This window comes from Chelonia mydas, chromosome 3 (genome assembly GCF_015237465.2).
Source record: "Chelonia mydas isolate rCheMyd1 chromosome 3, rCheMyd1.pri.v2, whole genome shotgun sequence".
NCBI classification, from domain to species: Eukaryota; Metazoa; Chordata; order Testudines; family Cheloniidae; genus Chelonia; species Chelonia mydas.
In genome coordinates, this window is record NC_057851.1 from 71,809,903 (window position 1) to 71,836,232 (window position 26,330).

Genomic DNA, 26,330 nt, shown 5'->3' on the forward strand with positions numbered 1-26,330 from the left:
AGTTGGTTCAATAGAAGCTGCCTTGTGTCGACCTAACTCTGTAGCATAGACCAGGCCTGAATCAGGCCAGTATTCCATTTAGTTCAGTGTTCCATCTCTGACATTGTCCTGTACAAGATGCTTCAGAAGAAGGTGCAAGAAATCCTATGGCAGGCAGTTATGGAATAACCTGCCCTGGGAAGTTTTTCTAGCTCCCATTAATTTTGGCTTCTGACTTGAAGAATGGGAGTTCCATGCAACTGCTTCCGGAAAGCAAGGCAACAACTGCACCACAGTGTTGTGAAGGGGAAGTTTTGGCCAAAAATACCTGTGTAAACTTCTTTTCTTATAGAAGTACCATGGAACCATTAATGGCTACATGAAATAGACAAGACTTGAAAACTGAGCTCCTATCCAAAAAGTCCCTCCCCACACCTCCCCTGCACACACACAGTATACTGCATGGACCTTGATGTACTTACCTAAGTTACCTATGTACCTTAGTCAAATATAAGTTATGGGGCTAAATACTGGAATAACTGGATGAAATGTTATGGTCTGTGATTTTCAAGATGTCAGACTAGATGATCTGATGTTCCCTTCTGGCCTTGACTTTTATAAAAGTTGGAAGGATGAAGGACTGAGTCAGCCCCGGTTGGGAATGGAATCTGTAGCTCCAGGGAGTCATGGTATTCAAAATGTGGTGTTTTGACCTCCAAGCTGTCTCCTTTATTAATGAAGGATTTTCAGACTCATGCAAACTTGGTCAAGAACATCTTCAGTACACAAAAATAAGCCCTGTGGAAGCAGGGACCATATCTACCTCTTTATACAGCATTTAGCACAACAGTACCGTGGTCCTGATTGGGGTCCGTGGGCCCTTTTATATTATGAATATTACAGTATGATGATGTATGTTTGTGAATATTTTTCTATGTTCTTTCCCTACATTTGCAGTTTCAGTATTTGTTTCAGTAATGGTGGTCTCCCTCTTCTTTCCAGTTTCTCAATTCTGCTTGAGTCTGTGGTGATGCAGGGGCACTGGAACAATCTGTATAGTGAGGGTGCTGAGAGCCACTGAACCAAAGTGTAAACCCTGGAAACCACTTCAAGCCAGGGGTGTGGCAGCACCCCTAGTTCCAGCACCTATGGGGTGATGTAATAATGCTTTATGACATCACAGTTTTGTTGACTAGGGAATAATTGAAATGTTGCCACCTCAGTCTTATGAGCCGGAGTTTGTTTGGTGCTTGCCAAAGGGAATTCTAACAAGAAGATACATATCACCAGATTTAATTTCCTCTTGTGGTTTCTAATTGAGCTGCACGCATCCTGACACATTTCTGAGGTGTGGTTTTTTTTGGGGTGTTTTTTTTTTTTTTTTTTTGGTTAATGAAAATGCTACTTCACTGCCTGTCATGCTCCACCCTCCTAGATTGCAGGCACAATTTATTTCAGTGGCTGACAACTGAGCATAATCTACAGTGCTGATACAAAATTTTAAAATAAATTTTAAAAACTTCTCTCTGGGAAGCCTTATTTTCACATATATCACTTCCCTTTTCATTGGATCCCAAATGAATGGGCTGACATTGCACTGCTGTAAAAGAAAATCAAATAAAACATTCTTTTCTAGATGTTTCTCCCCAGCTGACAGGAAACGGGATTTGCATCGGGCTGGGACTTGGGAGCACACCCTGCAATTCAATTCTGAGTGCTGTCAGAGCAGCTGCCTGACCCCCAGTCTGGTAACAAACTAAAACACAAATAGTAAGTATGAAACAGCTCCCCCTAAATTATTTAATCTCTGTTTTTCACTTCTCTTCACTATCTGAGAAAGACTGGAAATTAAGTCCCGCAAATAAAACTTTAGGCTATGTCTACACTAGCACTTTTGTTGGTATGACTTATGTCACTCAGGCATGTGAAAAAACACACCCCGGAGTGACATAAATTACACCGAAAGAAGCACTGGTGTGAACAGTGCTTTGTCAGTGGGAGATGCTTTCCTGCCAACATAGCTACCGCCGACATAGCTACCGCTGCTCGTTGGTGGTGGTTTAATTATGTCTATGGGAGAGCTCTCTTACAGTGGCGCAGCTGCATTGGTACAACTGTGCCACTGTAAGGTCTAAGGCCATGTCTACACGAGAGACTATGATGGTTCGAATAATCCCCTGGATTTCTAATGGAATTAGTTCATGGAAAATGAATGTTTTCATACTGTTTGCTGGGGGGTTTTTTGAACAGGTGATATGTTCTCGCTTTTGCAAATCTATTTAAAAAAAAAAAAGTTCAAGGCAAAGGATCCTCTTTCTGTCCATCTTTTGCATGGCCCACCTAAAAAGGGCAGGTGTGGCCAAACTGCATGCTGTCCTTCCCTAAGCAGCCCTGTGTACCCAGGAGACTGCACAGGATACAACTTTAGAAAATATTTGCACAACTACTTTAAAATCGTTCAGCTTCTCCTTGTCAGAGCAACCCAGAGCCTTTCCTACCCACTATGGAGTCCTACAAGACTCAGTCTGGCTGTCCTGCAAGTTCAGCACTTACATGAGGCCACTGGGGGAAATGATGAGGCAATATGCGCTACTTTCATCAATACACGATGACCCTCCACTTTGCATCTCCATTTCAGTGGACCCAGACCGAGTTGTTTGTTTATGCTTCCCATTTCTGAAGGGAGAAGGGCCTTGGTGGAAGTCAGCTGACTCAGATTCGTTCCTGATAAGATAGAGGTGATGCTGATCTACTCAGGGAAATATTTTGAGGAACTGATGAATTCTATAATCTCTCCCTCAATTGAGGATGTCAAAATTCCTGTATTCAGAATCTCAGTTTTGTATCAACCTCTTATCTGCTCTTAGAGGGCAGCAGCTGGCTTAGAGATTGCACCTTTTTGTCTTAAATGCAGACTTTGCTACAGTCACCCGTGACTTAAGGCTTTGTCTACATGAACACTTATTTTGCAGCAGACTGGGATATGAATCTATCCTGCTCCAGCTTGCTGTGCTCCACTGCCATGTGGACCCTATTGATGCACATTAACAGTTTGTTAATGCACTTTTGATCTAGTCCTCTTTGAAATAGGGCTAGATCAAAGTGCATTAATGAACATTAACAAACACTTAGGGACCTTTTAGGCTTGTCTACGACAATGCACTCTTTTCAAAGATTCCTAGTTTTGATGGCCAGAAGGGACTGCTCTGATAATCTAGTCTGACCTCTTGCATGGCTCAAGCCATGGCCAAAATAATTTCTGTTTGAACCAGAGAACTCTATCTGACATGAACTGTGAAGAGCACTTGGAAGCACCGTTAGTGCACAGTACAGTTGTCCTACTGAGCAGCTCATGGATTAGTAAGAGCATATTACAAGCGTGCTCCACGTGCTACCATCACTATTAGGCAACTGCCAGTAGCAAATCAGTGTTTCATTACCAAGGTCAAGGCCAACTCTAGGCCTTTTATGTCAAAGCCCTTCCTCTATGCTCCTGGAGCGCTTAAGTCCCATATGTGAGGCACAAGGGACCAATGGCAAGGCATTGTTGGTGGCAAACCCTCAGCTCTGGGATTTATTACTATACCTGAGCCCTAAGTCTGACCACTTTCAGAAAACCTAATTGTCCAGGCTTCTCAGTTGCTTACCCTTACCCTCCGTATTTTATAATAATATATTTGTATAGTATAACATGCATGCATGATACTTTACAGATGACTAGAGGAGAGGTTGTTTCACCATGGAACCAGTTTGGATCCTTCTGGTCCTTTCAATCTAATATCAACATGAAAAAATGACACAGGGTGTGTGGTACACCTGAATATTACAAAGTAAAGGCAATAAGATAAACTATTTTACATATATCTTGTCAGTTCCTTTTTATTTCCAGCTGTTTAATACACATGGTGAATCCTGTATTATCAATCCACAGAAAAGGAAAAAACTGGCAAAAGAAGTTTCTTTAGAATATTTGAATGACAAATAAACTTGAAAAAAACCCAGTAGTCTGTGTATTGACATTCTACAAGTAGAAAAAAAAAAGTTAACTTAACTGGGCAAATTCTTCTCTGAGCTCTACACATCCTCTATCACTTTCATTTTAAGGCAGTGTGATGTAGGGGCCAGAGCACTGGGCTGGATGTCAGGAGACCTGAATTCTATTCCTGACTCTTCCACTCACCTGCTGTGTGAATATGGACAAGTCACGTCACCTCTCTGGGCCTCTGGTTCCCCACCCACTCTTTGTCTGTTGTTTCAACTGAATGTTTCAATAGAGTGTAAGTTCTTCAGGGACTGTCTCTTACTGTGTGTTTGTACAGAATGCAGTGTGGTATCCGAGCCAGTAGGTACTACTGTCATACAAATAATTATAATTTCCTGCCCATCTCCAAATTAGGCAAAATTGCTGTCCTGATTTTCAAAGTGCTCCATAGATGCTCTCCACCTTATCGCTCTCACTGTCCATCTACTCCATAACCATTTACTCCCATTGATCTCTGGTCTCTTTGCTTTTTGTTCTCTGACTCTGAAGAGCTGGGGGCAAGGTCACTTTTTCTACTATGCTGCCTTATTTCTCTCTCTCTCTCTCTCTCTCTCTTTCTGAGCCACCAAGTAACCTCTTTAAATTTCTCTTTAAGCCTTCTTTTTTCCTTTAGTTTAGGATTCCTTCTTTCTATAAGCTTTCTCAGTGTTTCCTGTGAAGGACATTATATAAAAATGAATTGCATTTTAATAGATACTAAGTAATGTAAACATTAAAATGTGGGCATGAGCGTAAACTCTTTTGTTAATTGAAAGTCTTACAATTTAAACCAGTCCATAGTATAAATATAAGATCATTCTAAATAAGATACAAGAAAAGATATAACAGTTAAAAGGCCCACCTGAAATATTTTTCCTAGCATGTCTCTGGGAGGTAATATTCCCTAGTAAGATCCCTTTTTGTTGTTGTTGTAGCTGTTTTGAGCAACCAGAGCCATTTTTAAAAGATAAACAGATTTTTATGTAGATTTCCAAATACCTGTCTAAGACATTGTTATTGAAATATGACTTGTTTACCTATGGTATAGAAATTACAGAGATATATAACATAAGCTTGATGTCATTGTATACTTTTCTGGTTATATCAAATATTTAATACCAGCTATACTTTGGGATTTGTTAGCATCTCCTTTAAAACTTGCCTGAGGCAGTTACAAGATGGAATGTAAAAAGTGGTTTTGATTATCGTTTTGGATTGTCACCTTGACAGTTTGGGTTGGGTTTTATAGGCATGGAAAAAGAACACACACTGACCCACACAACTGCTCCTTTTCACTCTGCATCCCTTTCCCTGTAGACAATGCAGTGCAGGAACATATCAGGAGCAGAATAGACATGAAAGGATTACCAAGTGGAACTATTTGAGAGAAACCTGGTTCATTATTATTTGAAAACAGGGATATGTAAGTGACCAGATGTATTTCTAAATTGTAACTGTTAGGGGATATCAGATAAAACCTGGTGGATTTTTGAGTGGTCAAGTCAGGTATACTGCTGCCAAAAAATAAAAAAAAACTTCAGCTTTTGTAGCCCACTGAATAAATAGGAAACATTTAATTCTGAAAACACTAAGAAATAGTGGTTCAAGGCTATTGCTTCAGTTTTTCAGTGGGAATTTTTGTGTCAACCTAGTGACTCCCTGGACTTCAAAACTAGGATGCTACATTTACTGCTGTTGGTTTTGGTTAACATTATAGGTAATAACTTAATGGTTGAATTTAAGTTGGAGGCTTCTGAGTCTTGATGTTTTAGGGCTCAGTGATTGACTCAAATCTGCAGCCTCTAGTAAGGGAAAGAAAATCTTATCCAAGGTGGAAGGGAATCTTATAAGAGTTGGGAATACAGTATGTCCTCAGATACTAAGACGATGGGAGTCCATATAAAAGTCTAGATAAATATACAGAATATGGTTCCTTGGATATTTTACCTAGTTTTTGTTTGGATTGCATGTGCAGAGTAAAGGGCTATTGTGTCTCTGATACTTTTACATACTGTTCTGTGCTCATATGTTGAGGCACTAGAAAGAGTCTGATAAATAAAAAGATCATGTGAGAGGAGGGAGAGGGCAATGTTAAATTCAGCATTGTCTCAAAATTTAATTGTAAATGGAGAACTGTCATTGAGCAGGTCTGTTTCCAGTGTGGTCCCTTAGGGATTGGTCCTTGGCCCTACACTATTCAACATTTTTATCAATGACCTAGAAGAAAACACAAAATGATCACCAATAAAGTTTGTAGATAACACAAAAATTGGGGGGGTGGTAAATAATGAAAAGGACTGGTCGCTGACTCAGAGCAACCTGGTTCGCTTGATAAACTGGGTCCAAGCAAACAATACGCATTTTAAGATGGCTAAATGTATAGGTCTAGGAACAAAGAATGTAGGCCATCCTTACAGGATGAGGACTTTTATCCTGGGAAACACTGACTCGGAAAAAGATTTGGGTCATATTAGATAATCAGCTGAACACATGGGTTGTGCATATAAGAGGCTTGGGGGAGGGAGGGTAAGCCTCCCAAAAAAAGGCTGGCCTTGCAGGGGGCAAGAAATGCCAGATGTGGTGTGGGTCACCTCCATTTGGAGGTGTGCTGGCCTTTGGAGCTGGAGGCTCCTTAGAAGTGGGGGATGCCACCAGTGCCCAGACCATGTCCCCCCCGTGCTCTGCCCTGAGGCCCCGCCCCTGCTTGGCCTCTTCCCCTGAGACTCCATCCTCGCTATGCCTCTTCCTGCTCTCACTCTGCCTCTTCCCACCCCTGCTCTCACTTTTAAAAGTGATGGGGCCATGGCCCCCTTCCCCTCCCCTAAGTTCCGGCGCCCCTTAGCTGAGTTGCTCTGGGATCAGCATGCACAGCTTCTCAATGGCTGGCCCAGCTGTGGGACTCCTCCTCGTCCTCCTGCTGTGCATGTTCATGCCAGAGCAACTTAGCTAAGGGGGGCCAGAACAGGGTGGGCCGGGAGCCATGGCCCCATTGCTTTGAAAAGTGAGAGGGCTATGCTCTCCCTTAAGGGGAGTTTTTTTCTCACCTTAAGGGGGAGCAACAGAGGGGAGGGGACAGAGAGAAATGAGTAAAGAGGGGGGGGCTTCAGGGGAAGAGTTGGAGTGGGGGCGGGAAGAGACAGAGCGAGGATGGGGCCACAGGGGGAAGAGGCATAGGAGGGCAGGGCCTTGGAGCTGGGGGAGGGACTGGTTCAAGCACTTGTCCCCCTACTTCTAGGGAGCTTCCAGTGCTCACATAAGCCTCCCCAAATGAAAGAGTCACATGCCATCTATGGCTGAACATGAACTTCCAGAGTGATGCTGTGGCCAAAAGAGCTAATGCAATCCTGGGATGGATAAACAAGGGAATCTTGAGGAGCCGTAAAAAGTTATTTTATCTCTGTATTTGGTGCTGGTGTGACTTCTGCTGGAATACTGTGTCCGGTTCTGGTGCCCACAATTCAAGAAGGATGTTGATAAATTGGAGAGTCTTCAGAGAAGTGGTGGACTCAAGGAGCTCAATCTATTTAGTTTAACAAAAAGAAGGTTAGGGGGTGACTTGACTATGATGTATAAGTATCTACATGAGGAACAAATATTTTATAATGGGCTCTTCAGTCTAACAGAGAAAAGTATCACCATGAGCCAAGGTCTGGAAATTGAATCTAAACAAATTCAGACTGGCAATAAGGAGTAAGTTTAATAGTGAGGTTAATTAACCATTGCAACAATTTACTAAGGGTTGTGGTAGGTTCTCCATCACTGGCCATTTTTAATCAAGATTGGATTTTTTTTAAAAAAAGATGTACTTTAGGAGTTTTTAGGGGGAAGTTCTGTGACGTGTTATACAGGAGGTCAGACTGGATGATCACAGCGGTCTCTTCTGGCCTTGGAATCTATGTTGTGCTTTTCCTTTAAATTCTTTCAGTTTGACTAGGAGTTGAGTGTCAAAATTCTTTGTAACTGACACCCCTGCATCATAATGACTTGGGCATATTAATGTCCATCTTTACATTGAGTCTGCATAGATCTCTACCCTGAAATCCACAAGCCTTTGTGAAGCATACCGATCTTTTTCATTTAAGTCCTTTTATTACAGTGGTGCCAGCTACTGCCGCTATCGTTATATGTCTGTCAGCATTTCCATTATAAACCTTATTTTCGAGGGATTTATAACCGAGCCATTTTAATTCACGGTGGTCTGAAACTTGCCATAGAAATTCTCAACATAGAGCAGGTGCCACTTTCTTTTCTTTTTTTTTCCTCTCTACATTTGATTAAAACCCATATAGCTATTTTGGATTTAGTGATGCACAAATACAGTACATGGGGTTGGGTGGAGTAATTTTTTTTATGCAGGGCAGGGGCTAGGGAGGATCTGGGTATAAATGTCTGGATTTTGAAAATTAAATTTTACTGGACAGTCCTGATTGCAAACAAAATCTTTGTCATAGCAAATTTGAATAGAATGCACTGTGCTCAGACCATACCTTTTTTGGGTTATATTTTTAATACTAATTGTGATGTGTTCTACTTAAGACACTGCAGAAACATTTGATTTTAGTGAACTTTTCATGCAAACATTTAAACAGAAATTGTTGCGTTGACATGAAAATTACACAATACCGTGACAAAAAAGAAGGATGAATGCTCCTGTTCATCAGATGCACAATCTTCAACTTAGTTTCAAATCACACCTGCTCCAGTGAGGTAGTTGCAATGTCACATTTCTTCTGAAATATTCTGCAGTGATGATCTTATTCATTTAAGGTCTGATCCAAAATCTACTGAAGAAAATGGGAATACAGGCAGTCCTCAACTTTACATCATTCAAGTTACGATGAACAGCACATACGTTTATAAAATGTCATTTTGTTTTGACGTTACAATGTCGGTTTCAACTTTATGATGCTCGAGCCAAATTGTTCCTATGGGAAATTTGACTTATGACGTTTTCGACTTAAGACACGATTGTCAGGAACCAATTGTGTCGTAAGTCCGAGGACTGCCTGTATTACCCTTGCCTTCTTTGGGCTTTGTAGTAGGCCTTTGCATCATATTTCCATGGTAGTAGGTTTCAACAAATTCCTAATGGCCAAGATCCTCAGGGGTGGCTGAGGAGCATGCAACACAAGTCAGGTAATTGAGAGTACAAAGCTGGCTTAAATCTACCTTTGCATCCCCAGGGATGGCTGGCCGTGGTGAAATGAGACTGGCCAAAAGGCTGCTAACTTGCACCAGCTGCTAATGTCCACAGTGAGCTGATATGGAGGTGGCAAATCAGTGGGGTTAGGAATGCTGTGTTTTTAGGGGTAAAAACCATGCCACCCATGTCAGCTGTGTGGAGTGGTGGTGGGAAGCTAGCATAGGAAACATAAGGCTACTTTGTGCTGGTGGTTTGGTGCATATCTATCCAGAAACTTCTCGTATATAGGCCTCCTCACTGCAAGATCTGTACGCCTCAGACAATTTGACAAGAGGTGTGTCAAATAATATCTGTATTTTCATTTGATTTTTTTTTCTTGGCTTAGGCCTCTTAAAACAAAGACAAGTAAGTTAAAGGCTTACCATCAACTTGAAAACTAGGCAATTTAAGAACAAGTTAAAAGTAACGTCAGGTCCTCTGCCTGCCTATGTCCTTTGCCTGCCTGTGTCCCTTGCTGTGACATCCTACTTGGGACACCCAGAACTGTTGGGCTCTGTTACTCCTCTGCCTCAGCGGTTGAGAGTGTTGCTGCTGCTAAGCTGCATGTCAGTTCCCTTACACACTAGCGTGTCTGCCTTGCCAATAATCTCTTCAAGACTCTGCCGGTCTAAACCTTGCCTTGCCGATAACAATCAGTGAACCCCAGTTCCCGAGTTCCCTAGACATATCTCCCTGCAGTGTCCAGTCCCTCTCACTGCTCTCTCACGGAAATTAAGTTTGCTGCCTCCAAAGAGACAGCGCATACACCAGCCTGTTAGGTTACCTGATGACTAACATTTTATCATTATACAGTGCTGAGATGGCTTTGTAATAAAACAAGAACGTTTATTAACAAAGAACAGAAGTTTAAGTGATTCTAAGCAAGTATGGTAGGTATGGTTACAAACAAAACAAAATAAAACATGCTTTCTAGTGACTAAAACTTAATCTTAGCAAGTTACAATCTTTGCCTATGCAGTTTTCATACATCAAGTTACCAGCATCTCCAGCCCTTTAGGCCAGGGGATCCAATGTTCATAGAACTAAAGGGCTCTGTTTCCTAAATGATGAATAGGTAAGATTTCCCTTTGCTTCCCTTATATTACCCAAAGTCAATTGTCTCTGCCTCAAGAGCCAAGAAGGACTGCTGCGGTGCAGACACTTTCCCTGGGTGTGCTCGCTAAGATGCTGCTCGTTAGCATGATAGGTTTGTTTATCTTATATGTAAATGTACTTTCATTATCCTTTGCCAGTAATCGAGCTGGTCACATTTCTTTGTCTTGGGCAGGCTAGGTTTATGCATTGCCTCCCAAATGCATTTTAAGAATATATTTTTCAGCACACACACACACATACAACTCTTTGTACATAACCTGTACATACATCACACAATGATTTTTTGGGACCAGTGTGTCACCAGTTTACACATGATACCTTACATGACACCTTTTAGATATATATTATGACAACAGTGTGTTAGAGATGACGAGTGTGTCAGGCCTGACACCAGTTACCGAATGGTTGACCCTCTGCCAGTTGACATTTAGGGGTTCCCAGGGTCACACCAGCTATTTGTTGTAATTTTACAGATGCATTTGCCTATTTTTAAAAAAATATGTTCAGTTCCATGTTGCTGACCAAAACACTAAAAAGATTAAAAATAAAAACTGAGAGAACTGTGTGTATGGTGAGATAGTAAAACTGACTATTTAGAAGGAGCAGTCAATGTATGAAGTAAACAAACTGGGGGGAAGAGAGGGGTGGGAGTAGAATCAACGAGAGAAAATATTTTCGCTCTAACCTCTTTTTACTTAATCCCTGAGCTTGCAAGTCTCTGTGTACAAGCATGCACCTATGTGGAGCCACACTGAAATGTGTCTGTACACATTTTATTGCAGAATTGGGGCCAGAGGTTGTATTTCTAACAATAGGATTTTTAAAAAGTATATTGGACTGAATTGAGACTTTGAAATTGAGGCTCCCTTCAAATGTTTAAAAAAAGGATTGAAATTGCCTTTACACAGTATATGTTCCACCACTGTATGGCTAAAACAAGACCACTAAACTTTCATTCCTTGGTTAATTCTTAATATTAAATATTGAATTGTGACTGTTGTAGCTGATTCTTCTGTGACAGAGAACGGATGATGGAACAGGTGTTTTCCATCTCTAACTTCTGATTCTATGTTCATTCTATAAAACAGTCAGACCTGGTAAGTGCTATTTTAGGCTCAGATTGCAATACCTTACTCACAATTAAATAGTACCTTGCACCCTGAGTAATCCCATTTAAGTCAATGGGGCTCCTGGTGGAGTTACCCTTATTCGCACTGAGTAGTAGCTATCTCAATCTGGGTGCAGCAGGGGTTCTGAGGCAGAAGCTTACTCAGCACCTTGTCACTCAAATACCCACCAATGTGGATTAATTAGTCCTCTGTTTAGGTGCCAATTAACAAGTAGGGCCACAGCTGAATGTTTAATTAGAAGGGGAAACAACTCCAGCAGTTGCGAGCAGGTAAATGGAAAGGAAGGAAGCCCTGGAAGGGGGAGGAGGGAAGCGGTGGAGAGCCCGAAGGAAGGCAGACCTGGCTGCTGCCAGTACCGTTCCCTTTTTCCTCAGACGCAAGAGGTGGGGAGTTGACTAGGAGTTGTAAATAGTACTACAGGCAATGGTCTGCTAGAGCAGTATAATAAAGTATGGTGACAGTGAAGGTGGCCTGGAGTGAGTGTGGTCTGTACCGAAGAGGAGAGAGACTCATAGAGAACCACCCCATGACATTGGCCTTTAGTGAAAAAGGTTATTGCTGATTAACTGGTTAACTGACCATGAAATCCACCTTTCCAAATCCAAGGAACCCCTTCCTCCCATGGCCAGCTCATCACACACAGATGGGTAGGGTCAGGGAGGAGAGAAAGCTGCCACACACATAAACAGTAGAAGAGGGCAAAGAGGAGGAAGGGGGCCTGGAAAACTTGGAACCTCTCTTAAAGAGAAACCAGAATTTTGTAAGAGTGAGCAACAATCATTTGTACTATTAAACAATACTTGAGCATTTTTTTTTCCTTCTAAATGATGTTGAAAATAATATTTAACTTTGGGCAGACAACCTGCCAATATGCTTTTGAAATACAGGCCATTAATGTGAATAACTACTATAATTTAGGGAAAACCTAGAAATATAGTTCAAAATATCAAAAAAGTGTAGATATGATTTCTAATGCAGTGGCCATTAAACTCCAAACAAAATGCAGCTTTGTGAAAAATGTACTGCTCTTCATTTTTCCAGTGATACATAGAGCAAATGTATTTTGTACAAAATGTATAGGAGTTCAATTTCTTTGTGGACTTATCGTGTCTTCTGCTGGCTCTACTAAGTATTGTACTTTGCTTGAACATCTGAAATGTTCATATCTGGCAAATGGAGCAGCATTTGTACACGAAAATCAGAGTGAGTCATAAGATTTGAATGAATGTGCATGGACGTTAGCTTTCCTGGAGGTGAGAAGGGAGATACTGCAGTGACACCACTTATTGTAACTGGTCACAAAAGCACAAAGCTTCCAACTAGATTTTTTTCAAACAAAACATTTTGTGGGATTTTTTTTTAAAGGATGTTTTCAAAAAGTAGAACAAAAAAGATTTGGTAGTAATCTGTTGTGATCAGTGATCAAATTGCTGGGTGTTATTTTTTCATACATGGAACAAAACATGTATTTTCAATTGTTCAAGTAAGCAATGAAATATTTTTAATGGAAAAAAATCTCTATGGAAAGAAGCTTAATGTATTTCTCACTCTTTTTAAAGTTCAAGAATGACTTGTGATCTGGAAAACCTGCCTTCCAGTGAGAGACTTAAGAAGTTCAATCTATATAGCTTATCAGAACAAAAGTTAAGAGGTGACTTGATCATTGTGTATAAGTACCTACATAGGGAGAAGATTTCTGATTCTAGAGAGCTCTTTAATCTAGCAGGCAAAGGCATTATGATATTTCAGTGGCTGAAAGCTGAAGCCGATAAATTCAAACTAGAAATAAGATGCACATTTTTAACAGTGAGAGCAATTAACCATTGGAGCATTTTACTAAAGGATGTAGTGTATTCGCCAATGCTTGAAGTCTTTAAATCAAGATTAGATGTCTTTCTAAAAGGTATATGCTGCGTTATGCAAGAGGTCAGACTAGATGATCATAATAGTCCTTTCTTGAAGTAAAATCTATGAATCCTTTAGCACACAGGTGAGCACTCTGTATTTAGAGGTGCAGGTCACAGTAATCAGAATCGTGGTTACACCATTCAACACATGTTAGGGATGCAATGTATGTGATATAAAACTGAAGTGAATAATGGTGGTTAGCTAAGCTTATTAGAAGCTTGAGGATATGAGGAAGCTCTTCTAGCTGACTCTTTTATATAGAGCCATAGGTGTGAATGGTACTTTATAGATTTGATTGTGTACTAATTCTGCTACATTCTTTTAAATGTACATCCATAGATTGTAACATACAGTGATGTTAATTGGGTCAGGACTTTACCCACATGGCACATAGAATACATTGTTTAGTATATGGATACATCCCCTGCACATAGCTTGTTCTGAAAATAATCCTGTGCTCCTCCAGATATTGTGAAGCTCCTACATGTTCTGAGAAAAAAATGCAGCAAGGAACAAAGTTGTCTTAAGTGCAAATCCTTGATTTATTGACATCGTCTTGAGAATCTTCCCTTCAGGAAAGGTCAGTTTTCAATAGTATTTAAACACCAACTTACATATACAAAGTACAGGAGTGCAGGTCATTCCAAACTTTCTTTTCCCCTTTTTATTATACTTTGTTAAATCAATATTATTTATATTAAAATTCACTATCCTCCTACACATTGAAGAGTTATTTATTGATCCATAGCTATGATTAAGTTAAAACTTTTCACCTGAATTTTGATTCATTAAATGAATATTCTTCATTCAGTCCTTCAGGTTGTTGTGGCCATCTGTCTATATGAGCTGGGATGTATACGTAAGTTGATAAGTTATTGGCTTGTAAAAGGCTGAATGGGTTACTTATTGAACATACCAGATATGATGTGCTTTTCATCAATATGTTATGCCACAAATTTGGAATGTTTTACCATTTACTTTAGAATCAGCAAAGCAAGTAGAATACATTTGCACTAGTCTATATATGTGGTGTCAGGCTATCGAATTGATCGAAGATTGAATATGTCGCCCTTGGGTTTAGAACACGTGTAACATGTCTGTGGAGTCATGAACTTCAGCTTTGCTTCTGAAATTGTCTGTTTTAGTGTTGTTAGAATACAATTCTCAGCAGCAGTTACCTTGTGTGAATCGTGAATATAATAAAACACAATAAAGCAACATTTATACACTGCTGCCCATGTGGAGTAGCTCACTGTGCTTTCCAATGTGTAACCACTATAAAATACAGTAAAAGCTCTGTTATACGGCACTCAATTAACCAGAAAGCTCAATTAACCAGCATTTCTGATCTATCCCAATACAAATCTTCAATCTAGTAACTAGGACTAGTATACTGCCCAGCACATTAGCAACTGCACATTCTTCACTCTACTTTTATGCAAAAGAGGCAGAAGACAAGTAAGCAAGCTGATCTCGGCTTTATTCAAAAAAGCAGCTTCTGGGGTGTGTCATAGGGTCATTACAGATTCAGCCCAATCTCCTACACCTTCTACATGTTTGGTGGTAATTGGTGTTGATCATGATGACCTGAGGCACTGCAAGATCCTGAAGCGTCTTCTGAATCATCAAAGAAAGATTAAATATGTTGAGTATAGTTTTAGTTTAAGTGTATTTTTAGTGATCTGGGTGTATGCCATGCACTGCCCATAGTGATATGTAGTGTCATAAGATAACATACTGTATAGAAAACTTTACCTGTATACACCTATGTGCTTCAAGAAACCAACCACTCTGCAGTGCAGTACTACTACTCGATTGGTGAGTGCCTGTATACCATTTTATACTTTATTCATTTTATTGTAGTTTGAAAATTGGTATTCCATTGGTAACGTATAACTCTCAGTTAACCAGAATATTCAATTAACTGGCACCTCCCAGTCCCCCAACATGTCGGATAACAGAGCTTTTACTGTAATATAGAAATAGGACACTGAATAAAGTCTAACCAGAAGGTAAAGTAAAAAGTGAGAATTTCAGTGTATGCAGAAAATTCTTTGCTACGTTGCAGTTGTATTTAACTGATTTTTGATTTGGTACCACTCTTCATATACTGTAGGTGACAGCAATTAAATAGTCTGTAAGGTTTGTCATTTTAGGCCATTCATTTTGCCATTTGCTGTAAAAGCAAGCTGCATTAATTTTCCTTAGCTCTCTGAAAATTCATAGTTGTAGTTCTTTGAAAATAAATTCACACTAAAATAGAGTAGCACCTATTTAAGAAAAAGTGGATTGATCTTGTCTCCACTGAGCTCACTGGGGGCAGCATCAGACCTGAAGTTTCTTTCAGTGTGGGTCCTGTGTAGCTGGTATCATGAATGGTGCCTCTCTCTTCAGCAAAGTGGATAGTCTCAGCAGTAAGTTAATGAATGGTAACAGTCTGATTATAGTTCTATTTTCACATCTATCTCAATATGTGAATATTTCCTTGTGGTATTGGCAACTGTATTATTAAGTGGTTTAGCTTCCCAGGCAGTAAGTCTGGGGGAAGGGTGCTGCAGAAGCCCGTGTTCTGTAATGCAAAGGCAGTTGGAACGGTGTCCATGAATAAAGAGGCTCTCTTTCAAGCATCTTGGATCTAGAATGATTACTGTACACCACATCCTAGACTGAGAACAGTAAACCTGAAATACCACTCATATGAATTTTGTAAATGCTATGTCTTTTACCAGGGGGGCAAAAAATGGTACCATATTTTTAGAACATTTAAAAAAAATATTGTCCTTGTGATGGAGCGTCTGCCCCACACTGGCAGAAAAGGGGTTAAAAGCAGCCCTAGGGAAGCTGTATGAGAGGCAGCCAATCAGAGAAGGGCTGAGGGGAGCAGCTAATCAGGGCAAAGCAGGCCCATATAAAAAGGGAACTGCAGGGCAGAGGAGGGAGTTCTCTGTTGGGAGCCCAGGGAGGAAGGATGGGGTCCCTGAAGGGCTGAGAGACCTGCCAGCACCCTGGACAGAGCAGTGTTGCCAACAGGGGCCGAGAGAGCAAAAGACAGCTCCTGGCTGGCTGTTAGGGGTTGCAGATTGAGGCCCTGACACAAGGGCAAGGAGGGTGCTGGAGCCACATGGAAAGTGGCTAGACCTTGGATTGCAGTTTGCCACTGGAGGGAGTGGCCGGACAGTAGACTGCAGGTCCCCTCTGGAAGGTGGGGAACATAGCGTTCCATAGCCGGAGGGCTGCAGAGGGCACCGCAGTCCTGGGAGTGACGTGGGTCCAGGAACAGAGGTGACAGTGGGACAGACACCTCCAGAAGAGGATGCAGCACTAATTCCCCGTACAGCCAGCAGAAGGTGCTGCAGTGATGAGGCAAGTCCCATTACAGTCCTATTTTTCATATCCCTCTTCTTGTTAAATTAGGTGTCTTAGTCATCACACTGGTAAGTCTAATCATATAGGCCTAAGAAGAGGGGGAAACTCTCAAATTCCCTAAATTGTTTTGGAGAGAGAATAATGTTACAATATTAGTCTAATAACTCAGGAGCTAGAAGCAAATGATGGGCTATTTCGAACAGCTGTGTATCCCCCCTTTTCCAGTGGTTTGAATTTTAGTCTTGATGAATCGGGCTGTGTCAGACATTAAAACTGTCAATAATCCAGGACACCACAATTCTTGTCCTGAACCTCAAACACATGTAACTTTTTTTAAGTTGAAGGTGGGAGTTCATCTGCATTTGAAGGAAGAAAAGGAATCATTTTTCTAGCATGTTTTTTGTTTTGTGGCTTCTGTTTGCAGATGCTGAAAGTTTTGGAATCTTTAGAGTAGTCCTGGGAATATAAATTAGTAGGCAGAAAAGGAGATAAGGCTGTCAAAGCTGCATGCCATCATTACAGGCTTTGAAACTTATCACGCGGATATTAGCATTGTATAGGTGAGGTGTGTGCAGACTCATGTATAAACTTTGTATGTAACGGAATGATCAGGAAGAGTTGATACAGTATGTATTACAGAATGGAAAAAAACCTCCTCTGGTATTCTATTTATAACATATACTTCTTAAAAATGTCATTCAAATGTAAGGTTGAAATGTTGCTCTTCAGTGGAGACCCTCCAGAATGTAATAAGTAAATGAGATGAGAATTTCCTTCTCTGAAAGTTACCAAATTTGTGTTCTTTTAGGTTTGTAAAAGAAAAGGTTACCAGATCAAGCCCCCATAAAACAGTAAATCTTAGCCCTCATCAGAGACAATTTTTAAATCGAGCTTGGATGTTTTTCTGAAATATGTGCTCTAGGAATTCTGTTGGGGAAGTTCTATGGCCTGTGTTACACAGGATATCAGGCTGGATGATCATAAGGGTCCCTTCTGGCCTTAGAAACTGTGAATCTATGAATCTAGTTAAATCAGTTTGCAGCATGTTGAAAACACATCTGCACAATCATTTTAGCATTGCTTATCTAGCTCTGATTTCTGAGGTGCTCAGTCTCCTTTGCAAATCCTCTCAAAATCCTTATTATAGACAAAGGAAATCATGAGCCTTTAAATTTTCACTTTAATAAAGAATACAAGGATACATTCTAGAAGCTGGGAGCTGACATTTCAGATTATACAAAAATATACCACACATTTTACATCAATTAAATTATATCCATCTAGTCATGAGAGAAAATATTTGTGGTAACCAGAAGTGGGTGTTACTAGCAACCCATTGAAAAACCTGTAGATACAGCTGCTCTATTTAAAAATATATGCCAATAGCTCACCAACTGTAAAGGGCCACTGTGTGTAGAAGCAAACACATATTTTTCCAAGCTCTCTCTCTCTTATGAGATGAAGCTCACCCACATATGCACACAGTTTGCACATGGTCTTTTTATGTATACAGGAACACTTTATATTTTGCCACCCTGCTGGGATTATTTTGGGCGGGGGGAGGGCAATAGTTAATTAACACTGCTTAAAGCAGCAATGAATTAACATTAATGCTTGTCAAAATGGAAAACATATTTTCATTAAAAATAGAAAGAAGCTTTTTGATTTTGATTTTTTTTTCTATTTTGTGACAAAAAATTAATTTCATTTTGGTGGAAGAAAACCATTTTCTCATACTTCCCGCGCCTGCCACCTCCCTTTTTCTCCCACTGGACAAAAATAGCTGCAAAGGCTTAGTGATGTTAAGTACCTTATTGACTCCCCAGGTAGGCAGAACTCCTGCTGAAACCTGTGGGAGTTTTGGATGAGAAAGGAGAACTGAATAGGCTCATAGTTTCTCCACTTATCATACTTAGAACTCAGCTTCACCCTGAGAATTCCCACCCCCCCCCCCCCGATGGGGGGATGAGGGGGTTTGAAAATATTTTGCAGATTTTCTTCATTGGGTAAATTCTGTTTTTACAAATCTATATTTAAGTGTTACTACTGGATATGATGACCCCCCCCCCCGATTACCATAGTACCTTAGCACCTCTCAATCTATAATACATTTATCCTCTCAACAGCCTTTGAGGTAGCAAAGTGGATTATCCCCATTTTACAGGTAGAGAACTGAGGCACAGAAAGACCAAGTGATTGGCCCAGGGTCACACAAAGTCTGGAGCTGGGAATTGAACTTGGGTCTCACAGGTCCCAGAGTACTGGCCTAATCACTAGACTCTGAAACACAAGCACAGGGATTATTTTTATAGTTATTTTATTAATGATATAATACATTGTTAAAGTGTCCTATTTGAACTCTGCCACTTAAACATCGATTTCCAAAACCTTTTAATTTTCAGTAGCTACAATCAAAAACAATTTCAATCCTCAAAAGTAGGAAGGGAAAAGAAATATTTATCGTGTTTTATATACTCATATATACATTTACAGCATATGTACATGATGGCTCCTCTCTGTTGTGACATTTATCTTTGCTTGTGAGGAGAGATATAATAACTCACTTGTGACTACAGCACTTGTGAGTTATCCCTCCTCACAAGAGAAGATAAATGTCAGAGGAGAGTTCAGCTCTTATGTATTCTTTTCCAGTGTGCAGGGAATTTATCATAAGTGTATTGGAATTTATCTTGATGAGATACGGGTGACTTCATCATGGGTAATTTGGGAATCCTTGTTGTGTACAGATGAATTCCATATTCTTAGTACAGTTATGAATTTTTTAATATATTTTCTATCTGTAAAACACTCTTGATTTTAAACTCATACAAGTTGAAGCTCTAGACAAAGGGAGAATAAAAAGGAGCAGGGAGGGGGGAAAATGGGAAGAAGAGGGGACATAGGAGAGCAAAAGAAAAAAACATATGATCAATAATTAAGGACTTTGCTGTAATACAAACAAAGGGCAGGTTTAAGGTGACACATGCAATCTTAACTTTGGTATTTCCTGATTTTTGATTTCTTAACCGTATAACTTGACCATTCTCTTAATATAGCATTTATGTATGGAGTAAATATATACTGCAGATAGATATACTCTATGATAGTTGTGATATATTGCATTTGAAACACCTGAGAAAACTTTCCCACAAAGTAATATTTAATTAAAACTCCTAAAGCTTTATACATTTCCTCTCAGGCCTGCTGGCAGCAATTCTGGGCCACAGGGCCGTCTCTAGGGGAGTGCGGGGCCCGGGACAGAAATAACGAATCCGTCACTTCCGGGACTGACCCATCACTTCTGGGAACAGCTGTGCTGGCCAATCACACCGGCCCACGCAGCTCCCCAAAATGCGAGGCCCGGAGCGGTCGCCACCCTGCATGTGCCTAGGAGCCCTGTGGCCCGCCCAGGCAATTTAAAAGGGCCCGGGGCTCCCTGCCATGCTTTGAAAGGCTTTGTAGTAGTGGCAGCAGTGGCCGGGAGCCCTGGGCCCTTTTAAATCACCCGGGCCCCTCGGCAATTGCCCCTGTTGCCCGCCCCCATCGGCGGGCCTGCTTCCTCTCATTTCTGATTGCCAGCCATTTATACTAAAAATATGGGCCTGAAACATGGGTACAGTATATGTCCCCATTAAGCTGCTCTGGTACTATAAGGAGGCTGTGAACCAACTGGATTCAGCCCTCAGGAGATACTCTAATGTTCCTTCAGAGGCACGGAGTGCAGAGGGTGATGCTATACCTACATCTTCTCACAGCCCTCGGTGTGGGAAATGTAGTTGTAACCTGACGGGCAAAAAGGGCTGAGACCAGAGCACCACTATGCTCTAGCTATTCTTGGATGTTACAATGACCCCTTGGGGTAGCGGTAGCTGAATGCAATTTAGAGGAGCCTTGAAACTGCTCTAACCTGTCCTGGTGGCCAGATTAGACCCTAGATAGCCCAACAATAATAGCAGCACAAAAGCGTCTTAAAGCCTCCTTTCACTTCCACCTCAGTGGAGGTATACCAAGTGGAACATGGACAGACTCAAGAATCAGGGCCCCTGTTTTTTTTTAATAAGCCTGTAGCTACTGATGAAACAGTTCATTGCTCCTGAAGCCACAGTCATTTCCATTTGGTTGAAATGGGAAACACAACTCTAAATTGTGGTATCGTTGAGTGATACCATCAGGCAAGAGGAGTGAGCTAATATTAAAAAAGTCTGTTTATACACACACACAAATCCTGACTCAGACATCATTGTAAAAAGAATACAGCAAAAATATATGACCATGTGTAAACTATAAATAAATGATTATCCTTGTTAAAGTTGGCTGGATTGTAACAGTAGCCTTTTAATCTATCAGAAAAATCCCTGGACTCAAGTACAGCAGTAAGGCTTCTCTTATAAGATTCATATTATAGATTCTTTAGGTATCAGCATTGCATTATGCTGTAATATAGCATATTTCATTGTGACATATTGTCCTATTTGTCACTTTGCGTCACGTTGCTATATCTCAAAAGCCACAGCATTACCTGCTATTTTTTTTTTTGGTAAAGAAAGGCAAATGGACACCTAGCCTGTGACATTGAAACAAGGATATTTCAAGGATCAGCAACTCAGAACCAGAAGTGATTTTAAATGGATGTTTTAAGGACTAGGTACCTCGAGGAAGTGGTTATTTAAACTGATACGTTAAAAACCTTTGTGTATCCAAGAGAAACCAATGTTTATTTTTGAATATTTCATTCTTATAAGAAAAATTGTCCCCTTGTTCATATGCATATATTTTAGAAAGATCACCTTTATTTTTATAAAAATAAATCAATTCTAATTTTTCATAACAAGAAAACACTAAGTGCATCAGTGAGTCTGACTGTGCAGCATGTACGTCAGTTACCGTACTTAAATACTTCAAGTTAATTTCATAAAGTTACCCTTCTAGGAAATGGGTAAATGTATCTGCATGTATTATCTAAATAAATACTTTGTGTACACTTTTAAGTTCATATTTGTGTTCAGGCTAATACACTGCAACCTTGAGCACAGTGGGAGCTATGAGAATCAAGGGAGCCATCAACCATCATGATTAGACTGCCCACTGAGCACAAGCGATATCAAACCAAGCTAGCTTTGGCCAGCATGGGCGCCAGGTTTGTATAATTTTTGGTGGTGCCCAGAATGGGTCCAAGCTGAGCCATCCCATCCATAGTATGAACCGAGACAACTGCTCCAGGCCCCGCGATTTGGGGGGCCCCGCGCTTCAGGAGGATGCAGGGTCCAGGGAGGCCTGGGGAGTTAGTGGGGGGCCTGGCACCGGAGGCAGCGAGAGACCCAGCCCCAGCCCGCTCTGCCCTTCCCTGCTGGCTCCCAGCATCACTCGGGGGAGGGGGCAGAAGCTGGAAAGAAGCAAGACGGGGCTTGGTGGAAGGGGTGCAATGGGAGCGGGAGGGGGTGGAGCAGGGGAAGGAGGAGGCGGGGCAGAGCAGGGGTGGGAAGAGGCGGAACAGGGGCTTGGGGGAAGAGGCGGAGTGGGGGCAGGGGCGGGAAGAGGCGGGGCAGAGCGGAGAGGGGTTGGCTGGGTCCGGGTCGCTCGCTGCTGCTGGTGCCAGGCTCCCCACTAGCCACCCAGTCTGCCCTGGACCCAACATCCCCCTGAAGTGTGGGGCTTCCCAAAGTGCAGGGCCCAGGGCAATTGCCCCAGTCCATCCTATGGATGGAACAGCTGTGAAAATATAAGCCCAAACATTGGTGGAGCCAGGCCCACTTACCTGAATATTGGTGGAGCGCGGGCATCCCTAGCCCATATAACTCACTGCCTATGCCAGCATTAAAAACAGAATGCAGGGACCTGCAGGCATGTAATACAGAATGGGCTGCTTGTTGGCATTTACAAAATAATGACTTGGTGCAGAAATGGAGTAATTGCCCCCAAACACAATCCTGAGTGATCAGTGGATCTCATGGGAAAGAGGGAACATGGCTTGTGGAATTGAAAACTAAATCATGGACTCCACTGTACACACATTTATGAGGACACTTGTTTCTATATAATCTGTTCACATAACCTGATAGTATAACAATTAATGATTGCCATGGGACTTAGGTATGGTGTTGAGATTGCATTCACAGTCACACCCCCAACCCCACGCGCCCCAAAAAAGGGAAGTAAGCCAATTTGCAAAGACTACAAGGGATATGTTTTCAAAATATTGTATAAGATTTTAGCAGAAGCCAGTAATGATTGACTTCTAATAGATTTCAAAAATGAATCCATGGGGTACAATTATTTTGGGAAAGATGTGTGTATATTTGCCTATTACGGTTGTGTTTAAGGATGCAGTAGATTAAAAAAAGAACATGCCAGCTGGCAACAAACTCTTCCATTGCTGGGTTATTATAGGGAGATTTAAGATGCCTGCTGCTAGCCACTGTTATGGTGGAATGTTCATTCTGGATGAACCTCACTTAGGTTAAGGATTTTCTAGTCAAGGCCCTCTGCATCGTGTCAACTAAATATTTAATGAGATGTGGGAGGAGTGGTTTTGCAAGGCACCCTTTCCATCTGTGTATTTCATGGATGGGATCTCTGGGCTGTCCATAGGTCAATATGAAGGGTAGTATTGAGGTTTGAGCCACTGGAGGATCCATAACTATATGTGGAACCAGAGGTCTTAACAACCTGTAAGAAAACAGTATGAAATAGCTGTGAGTGTCTTCCAAACCACAGACAAGTGCAGTGGCCACAGGACTTAACCCTGTGTCCCTGTTATTCTCATCCATTACACACTTCATCCAGGTAAAACCTGAGTATTCAAGTTTTATGTGTTTGAGAATAATGTCACCCTATATGGAAAGCCACACAGAATACCAGTACATGAAAGGGTTTCCTCTAGATCTCTTTCAAATGTCCCTCATTTTGAGGGATGTCATTTGCTTAATTCCCAAAATCCCCTACTTTTGACAGAAATTTGATGTCTCCTCATTTTCCTTGTTCAAAACTGTCCAAAATCCTGAAACTGAGGTTTATAGAAAAAGTTATTCACAGTGAAGGAATGGATTGCACAAGTTTCTTGTATGAATAACTTTTTATGTGCTTCATTTTGTCTTTGTCATGCAGAGCATGCATGTTTGAGCCTCGGCAGGTTGACAGATACCTCAAATCAAACACTCATGGTCCTACTAAGGACTGTTCCTCCAGTCAGAGTGACCATGGTTGACAGTGATGCACCAGGCATCATAAAATGAAGATCCCAGATCTGGCTCAGTCCTGCAAATGCATGGATATCTGGGGTGGTGGCACCAAGTAGGTTCAGGGCATGTACCCTTTTATGTGTTGGTGTGTTTTTCATGAAAACCTTTGCACTTTCATTTTCTGTGGGATTGTGCCTATAATTTTTTTTTGTCATCAAAATATGCATGCATCAGTTTTCATGTCAGCAGATGTATATATCTGAACATATCACTTTAAATTTGAACCATGTCGAATGGAAAATCATTTTTTGTGAAATTAATATGACGTGCAAAGCCCTGAAACATCTAACATTTTTTACTGGTATTTCATACTGCCTTAGTGGTACCTCCAACACTTTGAAACTGTACCGCTCACTGGCCAAGTGATTTTACTTCAAGCATAAGGAACTCAAACATGCAGGATTTTGAAGAGCCCTGGGAAACCCAGGAAACTCTTTGTGGTCTAAAAGTGGTTCCAGTACAACAGAGAGACAGATTTTAAGTGTATTTTGTAGAGAAAATAAAGCATATAGAGACATATAACTGTACCCTTTTAAACCTCCTTCATTCTGCCCATTCAAGAGTATTGGCCATTGTGCAGGTGCCCACAGCTGCATTTGAGTCTGTGTTTGCAATTTTAAATGGATATTTGAATATGCCTTCTATAGATGGATTTGATGGATTCCATGTAACATGGGACAGTGGATGTCAGATATCCACTATACTTTTTAAAGTGACTGGAGTACAGTATGTACTGTAGGACAGTTAATAGATGCTATACAGTCCTCTGATATCTTTTACATTTCTCCTTTCTACCATAATCACATAATTTTTTCTCATAAAAATGTTTTTATTTCAGTTCAACAATGTTTGCCCATAGGCCTAATTGTGACTTTTCATATTCTGAAAAATAAACCTTCTCTGATAGATATGTTCTCTGATAGATATGTATGTTTTATGGAATCAAAATGTCAGTGGCCTTTGGTCCAAGTTATAAAATCAGCTCTTACATGGAAACAAGTAGTGCTGTTAAGGCTTTAAACATCCTCGTAAACCATCATGAGTCACTCAGTACATCATACTCAGGTAAAAGATCTTTCAGTCCTTCTTCCCTAGTATCCATCAATCAAAGTTTATAGGCTCACAAATGACTTGGCCAACACTCAGTAGTAATATTTTAGCCATATTTACACTTCAAATAAAATCCATAGTGGAGATTTAAGGTAAATGTGTGGTGTTTGCTTTGCTTTCTTAATTTAGGAAGAAATTTGATGCATTTTCCTCATTGTGAAAGCATTCAGTTGTTGAATTGAATCAGATGCAACAATGGCCACTGCCTTCATCTACAGCAATGATCAATGTTGATACCTGTATCTTTTCATGGAGACCAAAACACAATGGTATAAAAATGGCAGGGCCAGGAAGGCTTTGAAAAAGGTTATTATATAGGTAACATTAACATATTCTTCTGTCTCTCTCCTTCACTTCCTGGATTTTATAGATTTGAAAATTTGCACTTGTTTTGTAAAAATAGAGTGTTAAGGTAGTAGTATGGTGCAAAAATCCAAGGAAAGGCACATAGCAATTAATTCCTGACTAATCTAATTGCCTTCTATGATATGATAACTGGCTCTGTGGATGAGGGAAAAGCAGTGGACATGTTGTTCCTTGACTTTAGCAAAGCTTTTGACACAGTCTCCCACAGTATTCTTGCCAGCAAGTTAAAGAAGTCTGGGCTGGATGAATGGACTATAAGGTGGATAGAAAGTTGGCTAGATTGTCAGGCTCAATGGGTAGTGATCAATGGCTCTGTGTCTAGTTGGCAGCCGGTATCAAGTGGAGTGCCCCAAGGGTTGGTCCTTGGGCCGGTTTTGTTCAATATCTTCATAAATGATCTGGAGGATGGTGTGGATTGCACCCTCAGCAAGTTTGCAGATGACACTAAACTGGGAGGAGAGGTAGATACGCTGGAGGGTAGGGATAGGATACAGAGGGCCCTAGACAAATTAGAGGATTGGGTCAAAAGAAACCTGATGAGGTTCAACAAGGACAAATGCAGAGTCCTGCACTTAGGACGGAAGAATCCCACGCACTGCTACAGACTAGGGACCGAATGGCTCGGCAGCAGTTCTGCAGAAAAGGACCTAGGGGTTACAGTGGACAAGAAGCTGGATATGAGTCAACAGTGTGCCGTTGTTGCCAAGAAGGCCAATGGCATTTTGGGATGTATAAGTAGGAGCATTGCCAGCAGATCAAGGGACGTGATCATTCCCCTCTATTTGATATTGGTGAGGCCTCCTCTGGAGTACTGTGTCCAGTTTTGGGCCCCACACTACAAGAAGGATGTGGAAAAATTGGAAAGCGTCCAGCGGAGGGCAACAAAAATGATTAGGGGACTGGAACACATGACT

At 41.0% G+C, this 26,330-nt stretch overlaps 1 long non-coding RNA gene across 2 annotated transcripts in view; it reads left to right on the plus strand.

Annotated features, from left to right (window-relative positions):
- Window positions 1–26,330, plus strand: part of LOC122465004 — a 194,356-nt gene that overhangs the window by 148,019 nt on the left and 20,007 nt on the right. The window contains exon 4 of one of the 2 annotated variants that reach the window (XR_006289505.1): window positions 13,803–13,916. The exons of the other annotated variant lie outside the window; for it this stretch is intronic. This is a non-coding gene — a long non-coding RNA (uncharacterized LOC122465004). The remainder of the gene's footprint in view (window positions 1–13,802; window positions 13,917–26,330) is intronic. 2 annotated transcript variants of the gene reach the window in all.